Source organism: Pristiophorus japonicus, chromosome 23 (assembly GCF_044704955.1).
Source record: "Pristiophorus japonicus isolate sPriJap1 chromosome 23, sPriJap1.hap1, whole genome shotgun sequence".
Taxonomy (NCBI): Eukaryota; Metazoa; Chordata; class Chondrichthyes; family Pristiophoridae; genus Pristiophorus; species Pristiophorus japonicus.
The window spans coordinates 7,353,888-7,359,294 of NC_091999.1; positions in this window are offsets into that span (position 1 = coordinate 7,353,888).

The window sequence follows — 5,407 nt, forward strand, 5'->3', positions numbered from 1 at the left end:
AGTGTTTGATGGGACAATGTTGAGGGAGCTTTACTCTGTATCTAACCCCGTGCTGTACCTGCCCTGGGAGTGTTTGCTGCGGACAGTGTAGAGGGAGCTTTACTCTGTATCTAACCCCGTGCTGGACGTGTCCTGGGAGTGTTTGATGGGACAGTGTAGAGGGAGTTTTGCTCTGTATCTGACCCGTGCTGTACCTGCCCTGGGAGTGTTTGATGGGACAGTGTAGAGGGAGCTTTACTCTGTATCTAACCGCGAGCTGTACCTGCCCTGGGAATGTTTGATGGGACAATAGAGCGGGAGCTTTACTCTGTATCTAACCCCGTGCAGCAACTGACCTGGGAGTGTTTGATGGGACAGTGTTGAGGGAGCTTTACTCTGTATCTAACCCCGTGCTGTACCTGACCTGTGAGTGTTTGATGGGACAGTGTAGAGGGAGCTTTACTCTGTAGCTAACACGTGTTGTACCTGTCCTGGGAGTCTTTGACAGGATAATGTAGAGGGAGTTTTGCTCTGTATCTGACCCGTGCTGTACCTGCCCTGGGATTCTTTGCTGGGATAGAGTAGAGGGAGCTTTACTCTGTATCTAACCCCGTGCTGTACCTGCCCTGGGAGTGTTTGATGGGACAGTGTAGAGGGAGCTTTACTCTGTATCTAACCGCGAGCTGTACCGGCCCTGGGAGTGTTTGATGGGACAGTGTAGAGGGAGCTTTACTCTGTATCTAACCCCCTGCACTTACTCTGGGAGTGTTTGATGGGACAGTGTAGAGGGAGCTTTACTCTATATCTGGCCCCCTGTACTTACTCTGGGAGTGTGTCACGGGACAGTGTAGAGGCAGCTTTACTCTGTATCTAACCCCCTGCACTTACTCTGGGAGTGTTTGATGGGACAGTGTAGAGGGAGCTTTACTCTGTATCAGGCCCCCTGTACTTACTCTGGGAGTGTGTCACGGGAAAGTGTAGAGGCAGCTGTACTCTGTATCTAACCCCCTGTACTTACTCTGGGAGTGTGTCACGGGAAAGTGTAGAGGCAGCTTTACTCTATATCTGGCCCCCTGTACTTACTCTGGGAGTGTTTGATGGGACAGTGTAGAGGCAGCTTTACTCTGTATCGAGCAGTGTTCAGTGACTGCCGTGTGACAGGTCAGTCTGATGTCGAAGACCAATTGCTGAGAAACAATTAGGAAAGGAGTCTTCTGCCTTAATCGCCCTTGTCGAGGGCAGGGGGCCTGGGGGGATACCGGAGACTTGCCTGTGACTGCCACACCCTTGCCCCACCCTCGCCCCCAAACCCTAATGGTGCATGCGAACATTTTTTCATTCGAGCTAATGATATTTGCACTTGTCTCTGATATATTTTGAACTGTTTTTTTTTGGATTGCTGAAATGACAAAAGAATTGTATGAAAAATTAATAAAGAAGATTATGAAATATACCTGTGTGTTTGCTCTGTGGCTGTGTGTCCTCTGTCTCTCTCGCTCTCCTTCATTACAACACTGACTGTACTTCAAAATACTTGTTTGGTTGTAAAGCGCTTTGGGACGTTCAGATGTCATGAAAGTGGCTGCAGGAATACACAGCTCTTTCTCTCTTTCCTTCCTTCTCGCATTCCATCGCCCGTTCTCTTTCACTTTCACTTTCTTTCTCTCATTCCTTCGCTCTTTCTTTCTCACTCATTCTATCTACCACTGTCTCCCTCCTCCCAGTTACAGACATCGTTCAGCCTGTTCATTATCAGAGGGCATTAACCCTCTCACACACCCCCTCCCAGTTACAGACCCTGTTCCCTATCGGAGGGGATTAACCCCCTCACCCACCCACTCCTAGTTACAGACCCTGTTCCCCATCGGAGGGGGATTAACCCTCTCACCCACCCCCTCCCAGTTACAGACCCTGTTCCCTATCGGAGGGGATTAACCCCTTCACCCACCCCCTCCCAGTTACAGACCCTGTTCCCTATCGGAGGGGATTAACCCTCTCACCCACCCCCTCGCAGCTACAGACCCTGTTCCCTATCGGAGGGGGATTAACCCTCTCACCCACCCCCTCCCAGTTACAGTTACAGACTCTGTTCCCTATCGAAGGGGATTAACCCTCTCACCCACCTACTCCCAGTTACAGACGCTGTTCCCTATCGGAGGGGATTAACCCTCTCACACACCCACTCCCAGTTACAGACCCTGTTCCCTATCGGAGGGGATTAACCCTCTCACACACCCACTCCCAGTTACAGACCCTGTTCCCTATCGGAGGGGATTAACCCCCTCACACACCCCCTCCCAGTTACAGACCCTGTTCTCTATCGGAGGGGATTAACCCTCTCACCCACCCCCTCCCAGCTACAGACCCTGTTCCCTATCGGAGGGGATTAACCCTCTCACCCACCCCCTCCCAGCTACAGGCCCTGTTCCCTATCGGAGGGGATTAACCCTCTCACCCACCCCCTCGCAGCTACAGACCCTGTTCCCTATCGGAGGGGGATTAACCCTCTCACCCACCCCCTCCCAGTTACAGTTACAGACTCTGTTCCCTATCGAAGGGGATTAACCCTCTCACCCACCTACTCCCAGTTACAGACGCTGTTCCCTATCGGAGGGGATTAACCCTCTCACACACCCACTCCCAGTTACAGACCCTGTTCCCTATCGGAGGGGATTAACCCTCTCACACACCCACTCCCAGTTACAGACCCTGTTCCCTATCGGAGGGGATTAACCCCCTCACACACCCCCTCCCAGTTACAGACCCTGTTCCCTATCGGAGGGAGATTAACCCTCTCACCCACCCCCTCCCAGTTACAGACTCTGTTCCCTATCGGAGGGGGATTAACCCTCTCACCCACCCCCTCCCAGCTACAGGCCCTGTTCCCTATCGGAGGGGATTAACCCTCTCACCCACCCCCTCGCAGCTACAGGCCCTGTTCCCTATCGGAGGGGATTAACCCTCTCACCCACCCCCTCGCAGCTACAGACCCTGTTCCCTATCGGAGGGGGATTAACCCTCTCACCCACCCCCTCCCAGTTACAGTTACAGACTCTGTTCCCTATCGAAGGGGATTAACCCTCTCACCCACCTACTCCCAGTTACAGACGCTGTTCCCTATCGGAGGGGATTAACCCTCTCACACACCCACTCCCAGTTACAGACCCTGTTCCCTATCGGAGGGGATTAACCCTCTCACACACCCACTCCCAGTTACAGACCCTGTTCCCTATCGGAGGGGGATTAACCCTCTCACCCACCCACTCCCAGTTACAGACCCTGTTCTCTATCGGAGGGGATTAACCCTCTCACCCACCCCCTCCCAGTTACAGACCCTGTTCCCTATCAGAGGGGGATTAACCCTCTCACCTACCCCCTCCCAGTTACAGATCCTGTTCCCTATCGGAGGGGAGTAACCCGCTCACCCACCCTCTCCCAGTTACAGACCCTGTTCCCTATCGGAGGGGATTAACCCTCTCACCCACCCTCTCCCAGTTACAGACCCTGTTCCCTATCGGAGGGGGATTAACCCTCTCACCCACCCCCTCCCAGTTACAGACTCTGTTCCCTATCGGAGGGGGATTAACCCTCTCGCCCACCCCCTCCCAGTTACAGACCCTGTTCCCTATCGGAGGGGATTAACCCTCTCACCCACCCCCTCCCAGTTACAGACTCTGTTCCCTATCGGAGGGGATTAACCCTCTCACACACCCACTCCCAGTTACAGACCCTGTTCCCTATCGGAGGGGGATTAACCCTCTCACCCACCCTCTCCCAGTTACAGACCCTGTTCCCTATCGGAGGGGGATAAACCCTCTCACCCACCCCCTCCCAGTTACAGACCCTGTTCCCTATCGGAGGGGATTAACCCTCTCACCCACCCCCTCCCAGTTACAGACCCTGTTCCCTATCGGAGGGGGATTAACCCTCTCACCTACCCCCTCCCAGTTACAGATCCTGTTCCCTATCGGAGGGGAGTAACCCGCTCACCCACCCTCTCCCAGTTACAGACCCTGTTCCCTATCGGAGGGGATTAACCCTCTCACCCACCTTCTCCCAGTTACAGACCCTGTTCCCTATCGGAGGGGGATTAACCCTCTCACCCACCCCCTCCCAGTTACAGACTCTGTTCCCTATCGGAGGGGGATTAACCCTCTCGCCCACCCCCTCCCAGTTACAGACCCTGTTCCCTATCGGAGGGGATTAACCCTCTCACCCACCCCCTCCCAGTTACAGACTCTGTTCCCTATCGGAGGGGATTAACCCTCTCACCGAACTCCCCCCAGTTACAGACCCTGTTCCCTATCGGAGGGGGATTAACCCTCTCACTCACCCTCTCCCAGTTACAGACTCTGTTCCCTATCGGAGGGGGATTAACCCTTTCGCCCACCCCCTCCCAGTTACAGACCCTGTTCCCTATCGGAGGGGATTAACCCTCTCACCCACCCCCTCCCAGTTACAGACTCTGTTCCCTATCGGAGGGGATTAACCCTCTCACCGAACTCCCCCCAGTTACAGACTCTGTTCCCTATCGGAGGGGGATTAACCCTCTCACCCACCCCCTCCCAGTTACAGACTCTGTTCCCTATCGGAGAGGATTAACCCTCTCACCGAACTCCCCCCAGTTACAGACTCTGTTCCCTATCGGAGGGGATTAACCCTCTCACCGAACTCCCCCCAGTTACAGACTCTGTTCCCTATCGGAGGGGGATTAACCCTCTCACCCACCCTCTCCCAGTTACAGACCCTGTTCCCTATCGGAGGGGGATTAACCCTCTCACCCACCCACTCCCAGTTACAGACTCTGTCAGAGCAGGCATGGAACTGTGAACAGAATTGGACACTGTGAGAAACAGACAGACACATTGAGAGACAGAGACAAACAGAGAAGAGGGAGAGATAGACAGCGAGTTAGAGACAAAGAGAGGCAGAAGGTGTGAGACTGAGAGGGAGAGACAGACTGAGTGAGACAAAGACTCAAACACGCACATACACAGAGATCCGCGTGTGCTCTATACAGAGAGAGAGGGAAAGAGTGATCGAAAGATAGAGACAAAGAATAAGACAAAGAGAGAGAGCGGGATAGAGAGAGAGAGCGAGAGAGAGAGAGAGGGACAGAGAGAGAGAGAGAGATAGATAGAGAGATAGACAGAGATTGATAGAGAGATAGAGAGAGAGAAAGAGAGAGAGAGCGAAAGGCGATAAAAACAGAAAATGATAGAAATTCTCAGCAGGTTAGAGACAGACGGGCAGAGACATAGACAGAGATGATGGGAAAGAGAGAGACAAATACACAGAGCCTGAGAGAATCCCATTGGAAAGAGACAGATTGAGAGACAGAGACAAACAGGGAAACAAGGAGAGACAGACAGAGAGAGACAAAGACTCAAACACATGAACACATACACAGCTCTCTAAAGAGAGAGAG